The following is a 17805-nucleotide window of genomic DNA, read 5'->3' as shown; positions in this document are numbered from 1 at the left end:
AACTTGGCTACACAGGAACTGAATTACAAAACAGAACAGGGTCTCAAATGTAGAAAACCAACTTATGCTTGCTTAAGGGGAAAGGTGAGTTGGGGTGCTGCATAAAACCAGAGATTGAAATTAGCACAGATACCGTTCCATAAGCCAAATATGTAATAGACAAGAGCTACTCCTTGCTCAACGAAGTGGACTCAACACCCCATATTAAACGCATAAGAATATACCTGACTAGTAAGAATCTTAAAACCTATGGATTTATATGTCTCCGAAAGAGAATCAAGCATGTGTACAGCGGCATAGACGCAGCAGTGATAGGATTGGTGAGGTTCGGAGAGCAAATGCAGACCCTTTGAAGTCATATTGCATGGTACCCATTCCATGGGTCTCAACTCTCCAGGTTTAAGGGATTCTTCCTTCAGCTAAAACATGCATGTGAAACCCAGAGTTGATCCACCATGTGATCGGGAAACGTGTTAAAATGTATCTCATTTTTCGTCCCCTGCTACTCGGTGCAACTTTCCAGACGCTTTACTAACACTCTCCCCACTTGGAGAGTCAGTGCCTTTAACCTCCTGTTTGGCCCAGTTTGCAATTTCTTCGGAAGATGAACAGGAATAAGGAGAAGCAATGGGAGACTATCTATAGGTGTCTGCACGGGCAAATTTAACTCTCATTTCCCACCAGGAAGACGAATGAAGCAAAGGCTCCACGTGCCGTGCTGGAACTAGATTAGTGCCTGAAGAGATCCTGCGGTTTTCGGCCAGCTCACAAGAAAGCGAGTTGAAGAAAGGAGCTCAGGGGCACTGTCATTCACAAACATGCGGAGTTATAAATGACAGCTATCAGCCAAAATTATACTGAAGTAATGCTGCGAAGAGGACTTGAATGCGGGGCTGATTGCTGGAAAGCGATTTCAGAAGGTACACGGGAGTCGCTCTTAAAGTATAGGAAAAGAGACAGAACTTGGAAAATAATGCACTTGGCAAAAAAGGGCATATGTGTTTTATCCAGAGCTCTCATAACTGAGGGGCGGAGATTCCCAGCAGGCTCCAACTGTCACCTGAGGGCTCACATTGCCAAGGCAACGTGATCAAGCCAGGCAGGAGTTACCCAACAGCAGAGGTCCCACCTCACAGAAAGGTGAGGAACACAGCCAGGATCAGACTCTCACCAGAGGGCCCACATCACCAAGGGGATGGGAACCAGGCAGGAGTGTCCCCACACCAGTGGGACAACATCATTGAAAGGTGAGGATCCCAGCACATGTGTCCTCAAATAGATGAACCACATCACCAAGGGGTCGGAATGAGGCTGGCAGAACCGGCCTCACAACACTGGGCCCATAGAATAAAAAAGTTGAGGAATCTAGCAGTTGGAACCTCCCAGCAAGTGGCCCAGAGCACCGAGGCTATGGGATCCAGGCTGCAGTGAACTCACAGCAGAGGGCCCACATCATGAACCTGTGAGCAGCGCAGCCATTGGGACCTCAGAACAGAAGGCCCACATCCCCATTGGGATGGGAACCTGGCAGGTGTGGCTTCGCACCACTTAGCACATATCAGAAAATGTTAGGAGCCCAGCAAATAGGGCCTGACGCCAGGGGGCTCTCATAACTGAGGGGAGGAGACTCCCAGCAGGTTCCAACTGCCAACAGAGGGCCCACGTCTACAAGGTGACATGCGCCAGCCAGGCAGTAGTGACCTCACAGCAGAGGGCCTATCTCACAGAAGGGTGAGGAACCGAGGCAGGATGAGACTCTCACCAGAGGGCCCACAACACCAAGGGGATGGGAACCAGTCAGGACTGTCCTCCCACCAGTGGGGCCACAACATCGAAAGGTGAGGAACCCAGCACATGTGGCCTCATATCAGAGGACATACATCACAAAGGGGATGGGAGTGAGGCAGGTAGGAGTAGCCTAAAAACAGAGGGCCCAAAGAATAAAAAAGGTGAGGAATCCAGCATTTGGAACCTCCCAGCAGGCGGCCGAGAGCACAGAAGCTATGGGATGCAGGCAGGAGTGAACTAACAGCAGAGAGCCCACATCATGAAACTGTGAGCAACCCAGGCATTGGGACCTCAGAGCAGAAAGCCCACATCCCCATGGGGATGGGAACCTGACAGGAGTGTCCTGGCATCACTGGGCTCACATCAGGAAACGTGGGGAGCCCAGCAGTTAGAGCCTGATGCTAGAGGGCCGTCATCACCGAGGGCAGGAGGCTCCCAGCAGGTTCCATGTGCCAACAGAGGGCCCACGTCGCCAAGATGATGTGTGCAAGTCAGGCAGGATTGACCTCACAGCAGAGGGCCTACCTCACAGAAGAGTGAGGAACCCAGCCAGGATAAGACTGTCACCAGAAGGCCCACATCACCAAGGGGATGGGAACCAGGCAGGAGTGTCCTCACACCAGTGGGGCCACATCATTGAAAGTTGCGGAACCCAGCACATGTGGCCTCAAACCAGAAGACCCACATCACGAAGGGGTTGCGAGTGAGGCAGGCAGGAGGAGCATCACAACACAGGACCCGTAGAATACAAAACTTGAGGAATCGAGCAGTTGGAACCTCCCAGCATAATGAGTGGATTGAGGCACGATGATTCTAAGTGAAATAAGTCACACAGAAAAAGAAACATCATAAGATGTTTGATGCATGGAATGTAAACTTGGCTACACATGAACTGAATTACAAAACAGAACAGGGTCTCAAGTTTAGAAAACCAACTTATGCTTGCTTAAGGGGAAAGGTGAGTTGGGGTGCTGCATAAAACCAGAGATTGAGGGTTCCCTGGTGGCTCAGAGGTTGAAAGTCCGCCTACTGATGCAGGGGACACGGGTGCGTGCCCCGATCCGGGAGGATCCCACATGCCGCGGAGTGGCTGGGCCCGTGAGCCTTGGCCGCTGAGCCTGCGCATCTGGAGCCTGAGCTCCACAACGGGAGACGCCACAACAATGAGAGGCCTCCGTACAGAAAAAAAAAAAAAAAACCAGAAATTGAAATTAGCACAGATACCGTTTCATAAGCCAACTATGTAATAGACAAGAGCTACTCCTTGCTCAACGAAGTGGACTCAACACCCCATATTAAACGCCTAAGAATATACCTCACTAGTAAGAATCTTAAAACCTATGGATTTATATGTCTACGAAAGAGAATCAAGCGTGTGTACAGCAGCATAAATGCAGCAGTGACAGGATTGGTGAGGTTCGGTGAGCAAAGGCAGACCCTTTGAAGTCATATTGCATGGTTCCCATTTCATGGGTCTCAACTCTACAGCTTTAAGGGATTCTTCCTTCAGCTAAAACATGCATGTGGAACCCAGAGTATGATCCACCGTGTGATCGGGAAACGTGTTCAAATGTGTCTCAGTTTTCGTCCCCTGGTACTCGGGTGCAACATTCCAGACGCTTTACTAACACTCTCCCCACTTGGAGAGTCAGTGCCTTTAACCTCCTGTTTGGCCCAGTTTGCAATTTCTGCGGGAAATGAACAGGAATAGGGAGAACCAATGAGAGACTAGCTGGAGGTGTCTGGACGGGCAAATTTAACTCTCATTTCCCACCAGGAAGAGGAATTAACCAAAGGCTCAGCTTGCCGTGCCGGAACCATACTAGGGCATGAAGCAATCCTGCGGTGTTGCGGCCAGCTCACAAGAAATCGAGTTGAAGGAAGGAGCTCAGGGGCACTGTCATTCACAAACCTGCAGAGTTATAAATGACAGCTATCGTCCAAAAATATATTGAAGTAAGGCTGCCAAGAGCACTTGAAAGGGGGGCAGAATTGCAGGAAACCGATTTCAGGAGGTAGACTGGAATTGCATGAAAAGCATAGGAAAAGAGGCAGAACGTCCACAATGATGCACTTGGTCAAAAAGGGCGTATGCGTTTTTTCCTGAATATATTCAGGAAAAAAACGCATACGCCCTTTTTGGCCAACCAAACAAGCTTGCAAAGGAAATCTGCACTACAATGAAGTCTCACTGCCCCCCGGGCAAGAGGGCCATCTGAAAAAACTGTAAAATCCAGAAAGGCAGGACAGGCCATGGAGAACTGGGAGCCTTGTTATGCTGATGGGCGGGATGTATATTGCCAACAGCCACTCTGGAGAAGTGTATGGTGTTTCCTGAAACATCTGAAAAACAAAGCAACAGAGCCTAGGGCACTTCCACTTATGGTCCTATAGCTTAGGGAAATTAAAATCAAAAAGACACAGCCATCCCAAAGTTTGGGATGGCTCTGTTTACAAGAACCTCGTTTATGGTACAAGTTCAATATCACAGAAAGCGAAAAATGAATAAAGAATTTGTGGTACTTACGTACAATGCAATATCACTCAGCAATGAAATCTATGTCATCAGGCCCGTAGCAGCATAATGAGTGGATTCAGGTACGATGATTCTAAGTGAAATAAGTCACACAGAAAAAGAAATATCATAAGGTATCACTAATACACGGAATGTAAACTTGGCTACACAGGAACTGAATTACAAAACAGAACAGGGTCTCAAATGTAGAAAACCAACTTATGCTTGCTAAAGGGGAAAGGTGAGTTGGGGTGCTGCATAAAACCAGAGATTGAAATTAGCACAGATACCGTTCCATAAGCCAAATATGTAATAGACAAGAGCTACTCCTTGCTCAACGAAGTGGACTCAACACCCCATATTAAACGCCTAAGAATATACCTCACTAGTAAGAATCTTAAAACCTATGGATTTATATGTCTACGAAAGAGAATCAAGCGTGTGTACAGCAGCATAAATGCAGCAGTGACAGGATTGGTGAGGTTCGGTGAGCAAAGGCAGACCCTTTGAAGTCATATTGCATGGTTCCCATTTCATGGCTCTCAACTCTCCAGCTTTAAGGGATTCTTCCTTCAGCTAAAACATGCATGTGGAACCCAGAGTATGATCCACCGTGTGATCGGGAAACGTGTTCAAATGTGTCTCAGTTTCCGTCCCCTGGTACTCGGGTGCAACATTCCAGACGCTTTACTAACACTCTCCCCACTTGGAGAGTCAGTGCCTTTAACCTCCTGTTTGGCCCAGTTTGCAATTTCTGCGGGAAATGAACAGGAATAGGGAGAACCAATGAGAGACTAGCTGGAGGTGTCTGGACGGGCAAATTTAACTCTCATTACCCACCAGGAAGAGGAATTAACCAAAGGCTCAGCTTGCCGTGCCGGAACCATACTAGGGCCTGAAGCAATCCTGCGGTGTTGCGGCCAGCTCACAAGAAATCGAGTTGAAGGAAGGAGCTCAGGGGCACTGTCATTCACAAACCTGCAGAGTTATAAATGACAGCTATCGTCCAAAAATATATTGAAGTAAGGCTGCCAAGAGCACTTGAAAGGGGGGCAGAATTGCAGGAAACCGATTTCAGGAGGTAGACTGGAATTGCATGAAAAGCATAGGAAAAGAGGCAGAACGTCCACAATGATGCACTTGGTCAAAAAGGGCGTATGCGTTTTTTCCTGAATATATTCAGGAAAAAAACGCATACGCCCTTTTTGGCCAACCAAACAAGCTTGCAAAGGAAATCTGCACTACAATGAAGTCTCACTGCCCCCCGGGCAAGAGGGCCATCTGAAAAAACTGTAAAATCCAGAAAGGCAGGACAGGCCATGGAGAACTGGGAGCCTTGTTATGCTGATGGGCGGGATGTATATTGCCAACAGCCACTCTGGAGAAGTGTATGGTGTTTCCTGAAACATCTAAAAAACAAAGCAACAGAGCCTAGGGCACTTCCACTTATGCTCCTATAGCTTAGGGAAATTAAAATCAAAAAGACACAGCCATCCCAAAGTTTGGGATGGCTCTGTTTACAAGAACCTCGTTTATGGTACAAGTTCAATATCACAGAAAGCGAAAAATGAATAAAGAATTTGTGGTACTTACGTACAATGCAATATCACTCAGCAATGAAATCTATGTCATCAGGCCCGTAGCAGCATAATGAGTGGATTCAGGTACGATGATTCTAAGTGAAATAAGTCACACAGAAAAAGAAATATCATAAGGTATCACTAATACACGGAATGTAAACTTGGCTACACAGGAACTGAATTACAAAACAGAACAGGGTCTCAAATGTAGAAAACCAACTTATGCTTGCTAAAGGGGAAAGGTGAGTTGGGGTGCTGCATAAAACCAGAGATTGAAATTAGCACAGATACCGTTCCATAAGCCAAATATGTAATAGATAAGAGCTACTCCTTGCTCAACGAAGTGGACTCAACACCCCATATTAAACGCCTAAGAATATACCTGACTAGTAAGAATCTTAAAACCTATGGATTTACATGTCTCTGAAAGAGAATCAAGGGTGTGTACAGCAGCATAAATGCAGCAGTGATGGGATTCGTGAGGTTCGGTGAGCAAATGCAGACCCTTTGAAGTCATATTGCATGGTACCCATTCCATGGGTCTCAACTCTCCAGGTTTAAGAGATTCTTCCTTCAGCTAAAACATGCATGTGGAACCCAGAGTATGATCCACCGTGTGATCGGGAAACGTGTTCAAATGTGTCTCAGTTTTCGTCCCCTGGTACTCGGGTGCAACATTCCAGACGCTTTACTAACACTCTCCCCACTTGGAGAGTCAGTGCCTTTAACCTCCTGCTTGGCCCTGTTTGCAATTTCTGCGGGAAATGAACAGGAATAGGGAGAACCAATGAGAGACTAGCTGGAGGTGTCTGGACGGGCAAATTTAACTCTCATTTCCCACCAGGAAGAGGAATTAACCAAAGGCTGCCTTGCCGTGCCGGAACCACACTAGGGCCTGAAGCAATCTTGCGGTGTTGCGGCCAGCTCACAAGAGAGTGAGTTGAAGAAAGGAGCTCAGGGGCACTGTAATTTACAAACCTGCAGAGTTATAAATGACAGCTATTGTCCAAAAATGTATTGAAGTAAGGCTGCCAAGAGGACTTGAAAGCGGGGCAGAATTGCAGGAAACCGATTTCAGGAGGTAGACTGGAATTGCATGAAAAGCATAGGAAAAGAGGCAGAACGTCCACAATGATGCACTTGCCCAAAAAGGGCGTATGCGTTTTTTCCTGAATATATTCAGGAAAAAACGCATACGCCCTTTTTGGCCAACCAAGCAAGCTTGCAAAGGAAATCTGCACTACAATGAAGTCTCACTGCCCCCGGGGCAAAAGGGCCATCTGAAAAAAGTGTAAAATCCAGAAAGGCAGGACAGGCCATGGAGAACTGGGAGCCTTGTTATGCTGATGGGCGGGATGTAAATTGCGAACAGCCACTCTGGAGAAGTGTATGGTGTTTCCTGAAACATCTAAAAAACAAAGCAACAGAGCCTAGGGCACTTCCACTTATGCTCCTATAGCTTAGGGAAATTAAAATCAAAAAGACACAGCCACCCCAAAGTTTGGGACGGCTCTGTTTACAAGAACCTCGTTTATGGTACAAGTTCAATATCACAGAAAGCGAAAAATGAATAAAGAATTTGTGGTACTTACGTACAATGCAATATCACTCAGCAATGAAATCTATGTCATCAGACCCGTAGCAGCATAATGAGTGGACTCAGGTACGATGATTCTAAGAGAAATATGTCACACAGAAAAAGAAATATCATAAGGTATCACTAATACACGGAATGTAAACTTGGCTACACAGGAACTGAATTACAAAACAGAACAGGGTCTCAAATGTAGAAAACTAACTTATGCTTGCTTAAGGGGAAAGGTGAGTTGGGGTGCTGCATAAAACCAGAGATTGAAATTAGCACAGATACCGTTCCATAAGCCAAATATGTAATAGACAAGAGCTACTCCTTGCTCAAGGAAGTGGACTCAACACCCCATATTAAATGCCTAAGAATATACCTGACTAGTAAGAATCTTAAAACCTATGGATTTACATGTCTCCAAAACAGAATCAAGCGTGTGTACAGCAGCATAAACGCAGCAGTGATAGGATTAGTGAGGTTCGGAGAGCAAATGCAGACCCTTTGAAGTCATATTGCATGGTACCCATTCCATGGGTTTCAACTCTCCAGGTTTAAGGGATTCTTCCTTCAGCTAAAACATGCATGTGGAACCCAGAGTATGATCCACCGTGTGATCGGGAACCGTGTTCAAATATGTCTCAGTTTAAGTCCCCTGGTACTCGGGTGCAACATTCCAGACGCTTTACTATCACTCTCCCCACTTGGAGAGTCAGTGCCTTTAACGTCCTGTTTGGCCCAGTTTGCAATTTCTGCGGGAAATGAACAGGAATAGGGAGAACCAATGAGAGACTAGCTGGAGGTGTCTGGACGGGCAAATTTAACTCTCATTTCCCACCAGGAAGAGGAATTAACCAAAGGCTCAGCTTGCCGTGCCGGAACCACACTAGGGCCTGAAGCAATCTTGCGGTGTTGCGGCCAGCTCACAAAAAAGCGAGTTGAACAAAGGAGCTCAGGGGCACTGTCATTCACAAACCTGCAGAGTTATAAATGACAGCTATCGTCCAAAAATATATTGAAGTAAGGCTGCCAAGAGCACTTGAAAGCGGGGCAGAATTGCAGGAACCCGATTTCAGGAGGTAGACTGGAATTTCATGAAAAGCATAGGAAAAGAGGCAGAACGTCCACAATGATGCACTTGGCCAAAAAGTTCATATGCGATTTTTCCTGACTATATTCATGAAAAAACGCATACGCCCTTTTTGGCCAACCAAGCAAGCTTGCAAAGGAAATCTGCACTACAATGAAGTCTCACTGCCCCACGGGCAAAAGCGCCATCTGAAAAAAGTGTAAAATCCAGAAAGGCAGGACAAGCCATGGAGAACTGGGAGCCTTGTTATGCTGATGGGCGGGATGTAAATTGCCAACAGCCACTCTGGAGAAGTGTATGGTGTTTCCTGAAACATCTAAAAAACAAAGCAACAGAGCCTAGGGCACTTCCACTTATGCTCCTATAGCTTAGGGAAATTCAAATCAAAAAGACACAGCCACCCCAAAGTTTGGGACGGCTCTGTTTACAAGAACCTCGTTTATGGTACAAGTTCAATATCACAGAAAGGAAAAAATGAATAAAGAATTTGTGGTACTTACGTACAATGTAATATCACTCAGCAATGAAATCTATGTCATCAGACCCGTAGCAGCATAATGAGTGGACTCAGGTACGATGATTCTAAGAGAAATAATTCACACAGAAAAAGAAATATTATAAGGTATCACTAATACACGGAATGTAAACTTGGCTACCCAGGAACTGAATTACAAAACAGAACAGGGTCTCAAATGTAGAAAACCAACTTATGCTTGCTTAAGGGGAAAGGTGAGTTGGGGTGCTGCATAAAACCAGAGATTGAAATTAGCACAGATACCGTTCCATAAGCCAAATATGTAATAGACAAGAGCTACTCCTTCCTCAACGAAGTGGACTCAACACCCCATATTAAACGCCTAAGAATATACCTGACTAGTAAGAATCTTAAAACCTATGGATTTACATGTCTCCAAAAGAGAATCAAGCGTGTGTACAGCAGCATAAACGCAGCAGTGATAGGATTGGTGAGGTTTGGAGAGCAAATGCAGACCCTTAGAAGTCATATTGCATGGTACCCATTCCATGGGTCTCAACTCTCCAGGTTTAAGGGATTCTTCCTTCAGCTAAAACATGCATGTGGAACCCAGAGTATGCCCCACCGTGTGATCGGGAAACGTGTTCAAATATGTCTCAGTTTAAGTCCCCTGGTACTCGGGTGCAACATTCCAGATGCTTTACTAACACTCTCCCCACTTGGAGAGTCAGTGCCTTTAACCTCCTGTTTGGCCCAGTTTGCAATTTCTGCGGGAAATGAACAGGAATAGGGAGAACCAATGAGAGACTAGCTGGAGGTGTCTGGACGGGCAAATTTAACTCTCATTTCCCACCAGGAAGAGGAATTAACCAAAGGCTCAGCTTGCCGTGCCAGAACCACACTAGGGCCTGAAGCAATCCTGCGGTGTTGCGGCCAGCTCACAATAAAGAGAGTTGAAGAAAGGATCTCAGGGGCACTGTCATTCACAAACCTGCAGAGTTATAAATGACAGCTATCGTCCAAAACTATATTGAAGTAAGGCTGCCAAGAGCACTTGAAAGCGGGGCAGAATTGCAGGAAACCGATTTCAGGAGGTAGACTGGAATTGCATGAAAAGCATAGGAAAAGAGGCAGAACGTCCACAATGATGCACTTGGCCAAAAAGGGCGTATGCGTTTTTTCCTGAATATATTCAGGAAAAAACGCATACGCCCTTTTTGGCCAACCAAGCAAGCTTGCAAAGGAAATCTGCACTACAATGAAGTCTCACTGCCCCCCGGGCAAAAGGGCCATCTGAAAAAAGTGTAAAACCCAGAAAGGCAGGACAGGCCATGGAGAACTGGGAGCCTTGTTATGCTGATGGGCGGGATGTAAATTGCCAACAGCCACTCTGGAGAAGTGTATGGTGTTTCCTGAAACATCTAAAAAACAAAGCAACAGAGCCTAGGGCACTTCCACTTATGCTCCTATAGCTTAGGGAAATTCAAGTCAAAAAGTCACAGCCACCCCAAAATTTGGGACGGCTCTGTTTACAAGAACCTCGTTTATGGTACAAGTTCATTATCACAGAAAGTGAAAAATGAATAAAGAATTTGTGGTACTTACGTACAATGCAATATCACTCAGCAATGAAATCTATGTCATCAGGCCCGTAGCAGCATAATGAGTGGATTCAGGTACGATGATTCTAAGAGAAATATGTCACACAGAAAAAGAAATATCATAAGGTATCACTAATACACGGAATGTAAACTTGGCTACACAGGAACTGAATTACAAAACAGAACAGGGTCTCAAATGTAGAAAACCAACTTATGCTTGCTTAAGGGAAAGGTGAGTTGGGGTGCTGCATAAAACCAGAGATTGAAATTAGCACACATACCGTTCCATAAGCCAAATATGTAATAGACAAGAGCTACTCCTTGCTCAACGAAGTGGACTCAACACCACATATTAAACGCCTAAGAATATACCTCACTAGTAAGAATCTTAAAACCTATGGATTTACATGTCTCTGAAAGAGAATCAAGCGTGTGTACAGCAGCATAAATGCAGCAGTGATAGGATTGGTGAGGTTCGGTGAGCAAATGCAGACCCTTTGAAGTCATATAGCATGGTACCCATTCCATGGGTCTCAACTCTCCAGCTTTAAGGGATTCTTCCTTCAGCTAAAACATGCATGTGGAACCCAGAGTATGATCCACCGTGTGATCGGGAAACGTGTTCAAATGTGTCCCAGTTTTCGTCCCCTGGTACTCGGGTGCAACATTCCAGACGCTTTACTAACACTCTCCCCACTTGGAGAGTCAGTGCCTTTAACCTCCTGTTTGGCCCAGTTTGCAATTTCTGCGGGAAATGAACAGGAATAGGGAGAACCAATGAGAGACTAGCTGGAGGTGTCTGGACGGGCAAATTTAACTCTCATTTCCCACCAGGAAGAGGAATTAACCAAAGGCTCAGCTTGCCGTGCCGGAACCACACTAGGGCCTGAAGCAATCCTGCGGTGTTACGGCCAGCTCACAATAAAGAGAGTTGAAGAAAGGATCTCAGGGGCACTGTCATTCACAAACCTGCAGAGTTATAAATGACAGCTATCGTCCAAAAATATATTGAAGTAAGGCTGCCCAGACGACTTGAAAGCGGGGCAGAATTGCAGGACGCCGATTTCAGGAGGTAGACTGGAATTGCATGAAAAGCATAGGAAAAGAGGCAGAACGTCCACAATGATGCACTTGGCCAAAAAGGGCGTATGCGTTTTTTCCTGAATATATTCAGGAAAAAACGCATACACCCTTTTTGGCCAACCAAGCAAGCTTGCAAAGGAAATCTGACTACAATGAAGTCTCACTGCCCCTTGGTCAAAAGGGCCATCTGAAAAAAGTGTAAAATCCAGAAAGGCAGGACAGGTCATGGAGAACTGGGAGCCTTGTTATGAAGATGGGCGGGATGTAAATTGCGAACAGCCACTCTCGAGAAGTATATGGGGTTTCCTGAAACATCTAAAAAGCAAAGCAACAGAGCCTAGGGCACTTCCACTTATGCTCCTATAGCTTAGGGAAATTAAAATCAAAAAGACACAGCCACCCCAAAGTTTGGGACGGCTCTGTTTACAAGAACCTCGTTTATGGTAGAAGTTCAATATCGCAGAAAGCAAAAAATGGATAAAGAAGCTGTGGTACTTACGTACAATGCAATATCACTCAGCAATGAAATCTATGTCATCAGGCCCGTAGCAGCATAATGAGTGGATTCAGGTACGATGATTCTAAGTGAAATAAATCACACAGGAAAAGAAACATCATAAGATATCACTACTAAACGGAATGTAAACTTGGCTACACAGGAACTGAATTACAAAACAGAACAGGGTCTCAAATGTAGAAAACCAACTTATGCTTGCTTAAGGGGAAAGGTGAGTTGGGGTGCTGCATAAAACCAGAGATTGAAATTAGCACAGATACCGTTCCATAAGCCAAATATGTAATAGACAAGAGCTACTCCTTGCTCAACGAAGTGGACTCAACACCCCATATTAAACGCATAAGAATATACCTGACTAGTAAGAATCTTAAAACCTATGGATTTATATGTCTCCGAAAGAGAATCAAGCATGTGTACAGCGGCATAGACGCAGCAGTGATAGGATTGGTGAGGTTCGGAGAGCAAATGCAGACCCTTTGAAGTCATATTGCATGGTACCCATTCCATGGGTCTCAACTCTCCAGGTTTAAGGGATTCTTCCTTCAGCTAAAACATGCATGTGAAACCCAGAGTTGATCCACCATGTGATCGGGAAACGTGTTAAAATGTATCTCATTTTTCGTCCCCTGCTACTCGGTGCAACTTTCCAGACGCTTTACTAACACTCTCCCCACTTGGAGAGTCAGTGCCTTTAACCTCCTGTTTGGCCCAGTTTGCAATTTCTTCGGAAGATGAACAGGAATAAGGAGAAGCAATGGGAGACTATCTATAGGTGTCTGCACGGGCAAATTTAACTCTCATTTCCCACCAGGAAGACGAATGAAGCAAAGGCTCCACGTGCCGTGCTGGAACTAGATTAGTGCCTGAAGAGATCCTGCGGTTTTCGGCCAGCTCACAAGAAAGCGAGTTGAAGAAAGGAGCTCAGGGGCACTGTCATTCACAAACATGCGGAGTTATAAATGACAGCTATCAGCCAAAATTATACTGAAGTAATGCTGCGAAGAGGACTTGAATGCGGGGCTGATTGCTGGAAAGCGATTTCAGAAGGTACACGGGAGTCGCTCTTAAAGTATAGGAAAAGAGACAGAACTTGGAAAATAATGCACTTGGCAAAAAAGGGCATATGTGTTTTATCCAGAGCTCTCATAACTGAGGGGCGGAGATTCCCAGCAGGCTCCAACTGTCACCTGAGGGCTCACATTGCCAAGGCAACGTGATCAAGCCAGGCAGGAGTTACCCAACAGCAGAGGTCCCACCTCACAGAAAGGTGAGGAACACAGCCAGGATCAGACTCTCACCAGAGGGCCCACGTCACCAAGGGGATGGGAACCAGGCAGGAGTGTCCCCACACCAGTGGGACAACATCATTGAAAGGTGAGGATCCCAGCACATGTGTCCTCAAATAGATGAACCACATCACCAAGGGGTCGGAATGAGGCTGGCAGAACCGGCCTCACAACACTGGGCCCATAGAATAAAAAAGTTGAGGAATCTAGCAGTTGGAACCTCCCAGCAAGTGGCCCAGAGCACCGAGGCTATGGGATCCAGGCTGCAGTGAACTCACAGCAGAGGGCCCACATCATGAACCTGTGAGCAGCGCAGCCATTGGGACCTCAGAACAGAAGGCCCACATCCCCATTGGGATGGGAACCTGGCAGGTGTGGCTTCGCACCACTTAGCACATATCAGAAAATGTTAGGAGCCCAGCAAATAGGGCCTGACGCCAGGGGGCTCTCATAACTGAGGGGAGGAGACTCCCAGCAGGTTCCAACTGCCAACAGAGGGCCCACGTCTACAAGGTGACATGCGCCAGCCAGGCAGTAGTGACCTCACAGCAGAGGGCCTATCTCACAGAAGGGTGAGGAACCGAGGCAGGATGAGACTCTCACCAGAGGGCCCACAACACCAAGGGGATGGGAACCAGTCAGGACTGTCCTCCCACCAGTGGGGCCACAACATCGAAAGGTGAGGAACCCAGCACATGTGGCCTCATATCAGAGGACATACATCACAAAGGGGATGGGAGTGAGGCAGGTAGGAGTAGCCTAAAAACAGAGGGCCCAAAGAATAAAAAAGGTGAGGAATCCAGCATTTGGAACCTCCCAGCAGGCGGCCGAGAGCACAGAAGCTATGGGATGCAGGCAGGAGTGAACTAACAGCAGAGAGCCCACATCATGAAACTGTGAGCAACCCAGGCATTGGGACCTCAGAGCAGAAAGCCCACATCCCCATGGGGATGGGAACCTGACAGGAGTGTCCTGGCATCACTGGGCTCACATCAGGAAACGTGGGGAGCCCAGCAGTTAGAGCCTGATGCTAGAGGGCCGTCATCACCGAGGGCAGGAGGCTCCCAGCAGGTTCCATGTGCCAACAGAGGGCCCACGTCGCCAAGATGATGTGTGCAAGTCAGGCAGGATTGACCTCACAGCAGAGGGCCTACCTCACAGAAGAGTGAGGAACCCAGCCAGGATAAGACTGTCACCAGAAGGCCCACATCACCAAGGGGATGGGAACCAGGCAGGAGTGTCCTCACACCAGTGGGGCCACATCATTGAAAGTTGCGGAACCCAGCACATGTGGCCTCAAACCAGAAGACCCACATCACGAAGGGGTTGCGAGTGAGGCAGGCAGGAGGAGCATCACAACACAGGACCCGTAGAATACAAAACTTGAGGAATCGAGCAGTTGGAACCTCCCAGCATAATGAGTGGATTGAGGCACGATGATTCTAAGTGAAATAAGTCACACAGAAAAAGAAACATCATAAGATGTTTGATGCATGGAATGTAAACTTGGCTACACATGAACTGAATTACAAAACAGAACAGGGTCTCAAGTTTAGAAAACCAACTTATGCTTGCTTAAGGGGAAAGGTGAGTTGGGGTGCTGCATAAAACCAGAGATTGAGGGTTCCCTGGTGGCTCAGAGGTTGAAAGTCCGCCTACTGATGCAGGGGACACGGGTGCGTGCCCCGATCCGGGAGGATCCCACATGCCGCGGAGTGGCTGGGCCCGTGAGCCTTGGCCGCTGAGCCTGCGCATCTGGAGCCTGAGCTCCACAACGGGAGACGCCACAACAATGAGAGGCCTCCGTACAGAAAAAAAAAAAAAAACCAGAAATTGAAATTAGCACAGATACCGTTTCATAAGCCAAATATGTAATAGACAAGAGCTACTCCTTGCTCAACGAAGTGGACTCAACACCCCATATTAAACGCCTAAGAATATACCTCACTAGTAAGAATCTTAAAACCTATGGATTTATATGTCTACGAAAGAGAATCAAGCGTGTGTACAGCAGCATAAATGCAGCAGTGACAGGATTGGTGAGGTTCGGTGAGCAAAGGCAGACCCTTTGAAGTCATATTGCATGGTTCCCATTTCATGGGTCTCAACTCTCCAGCTTTAAGGGATTCTTCCTTCAGCTAAAACATGCATGTGGAACCCAGAGTATGATCCACCGTGTGATCGGGAAACGTGTTCAAATGTGTCTCAGTTTTCGTCCCCTGGTACTCGGGTGCAACATTCCAGACGCTTTACTAACACTCTCCCCACTTGGAGAGTCAGTGCCTTTAACCTCCTGTTTGGCCCAGTTTGCAATTTCTGCGGGAAATGAACAGGAATAGGGAGAACCAATGAGAGACTAGCTGGAGGTGTCTGGACGGGCAAATTTAACTCTCATTTCCCACCAGGAAGAGGAATTAACCAAAGGCTCAGCTTGCCGTGCCGGAACCATACTAGGGCATGAAGCAATCCTGCGGTGTTGCGGCCAGCTCACAAGAAATCGAGTTGAAGGAAGGAGCTCAGGGGCACTGTCATTCACAAACCTGCAGAGTTATAAATGACAGCTATCGTCCAAAAATATATTGAAGTAAGGCTGCCAAGAGCACTTGAAAGGGGGGCAGAATTGCAGGAAACCGATTTCAGGAGGTAGACTGGAATTGCATGAAAAGCATAGGAAAAGAGGCAGAACGTCCACAAAGATGCACTTGGTCAAAAAGGGCGTATGCGTTTTTTCCTGAATATATTCAGGAAAAAAACGCATACGCCCTTTTTGGCCAACCAAACAAGCTTGCAAAGGAAATCTGCACTACAATGAAGTCTCACTGCCCCCCGGGCAAGAGGGCCATCTGAAAAAACTGTAAAATCCAGAAAGGCAGGACAGGCCATGGAGAACTGGGAGCCTTGTTATGCTGATGGGCGGGATGTATATTGCCAACAGCCACTCTGGAGAAGTGTATGGTGTTTCCTGAAACATCTGAAAAACAAAGCAACAGAGCCTAGGGCACTTCCACTTATGGTCCTATAGCTTAGGGAAATTAAAATCAAAAAGACACAGCCATCCCAAAGTTTGGGATGGCTCTGTTTACAAGAACCTCGTTTATGGTACAAGTTCAATATCACAGAAAGCGAAAAATGAATAAAGAATTTGTGGTACTTACGTACAATGCAATATCACTCAGCAATGAAATCTATGTCATCAGGCCCGTAGCAGCATAATGAGTGGATTCAGGTACGATGATTCTAAGTGAAATAAGTCACACAGGAAAAGAAATATCATAAGGTATCACTAATACACGGAATGTAAACTTGGCTACACAGGAACTGAATTACAAAACAGAACAGGGTCTCAAATGTAGAAAACCAACTTATGCTTGCTAAAGGGGAAAGGTGAGTTGGGGTGCTGCATAAAACCAGAGATTGAAATTAGCACAGATACCGTTCCATAAGCCAAATATGTAATAGACAAGAGCTACTCCTTGCTCAACGAAGTGGACTCAACACCCCATATTAAACGCCTAAGAATATACCTCACTAGTAAGAATCTTAAAACCTATGGATTTATATGTCTACGAAAGAGAATCAAGCGTGTGTACAGCAGCATAAATGCAGCAGTGACAGGATTGGTGAGGTTCGGTGAGCAAAGGCAGACCCTTTGAAGTCATATTGCATGGTTCCCATTTCATGGGTCTCAACTCTCCAGCTTTAAGGGATTCTTCCTTCAGCTAAAACATGCATGTGGAACCCAGAGTATGATCCACCGTGTGATCGGGAAACGTGTTCAAATGTGTCTCAGTTTCCGTCCCCTGGTACTCGGGTGCAACATTCCAGACGCTTTACTAACACTCTCCCCACTTGGAGAGTCAGTGCCTTTAACCTCCTGTTTGGCCCAGTTTGCAATTTCTGCGGGAAATGAACAGGAATAGGGAGAACCAATGAGAGACTAGCTGGAGGTGTCTGGACGGGCAAATTTAACTCTCATTTCCCACCAGGAAGAGGAATTAACCAAAGGCTCAGCTTGCCGTGCCGGAACCATACTAGGGCCTGAAGCAATCCTGCGGTGTTGCGGCCAGCTCACAAGAAATCGAGTTGAAGGAAGGAGCTCAGGGGCACTGTCATTCACAAACCTGCAGAGTTATAAATGACAGCTATCGTCCAAAAATATATTGAAGTAAGGCTGCCAAGAGCACTTGAAAGGGGGGCAGAATTGCAGGAAACCGATTTCAGGAGGTAGACTGGAATTGCATGAAAAGCATAGGAAAAGAGGCAGAACGTCCACAATGATGCACTTGGT

The sequence above is a fragment of the Lagenorhynchus albirostris genome, chromosome 1 (genome assembly GCF_949774975.1).
Source record: "Lagenorhynchus albirostris chromosome 1, mLagAlb1.1, whole genome shotgun sequence".
Lineage (NCBI taxonomy): Eukaryota > Metazoa > Chordata > Mammalia > Artiodactyla > Delphinidae > Lagenorhynchus > Lagenorhynchus albirostris.
The sequence above is the reverse complement of the archived record's forward strand: the minus strand, read 5'-3'. Positions refer to the sequence as shown.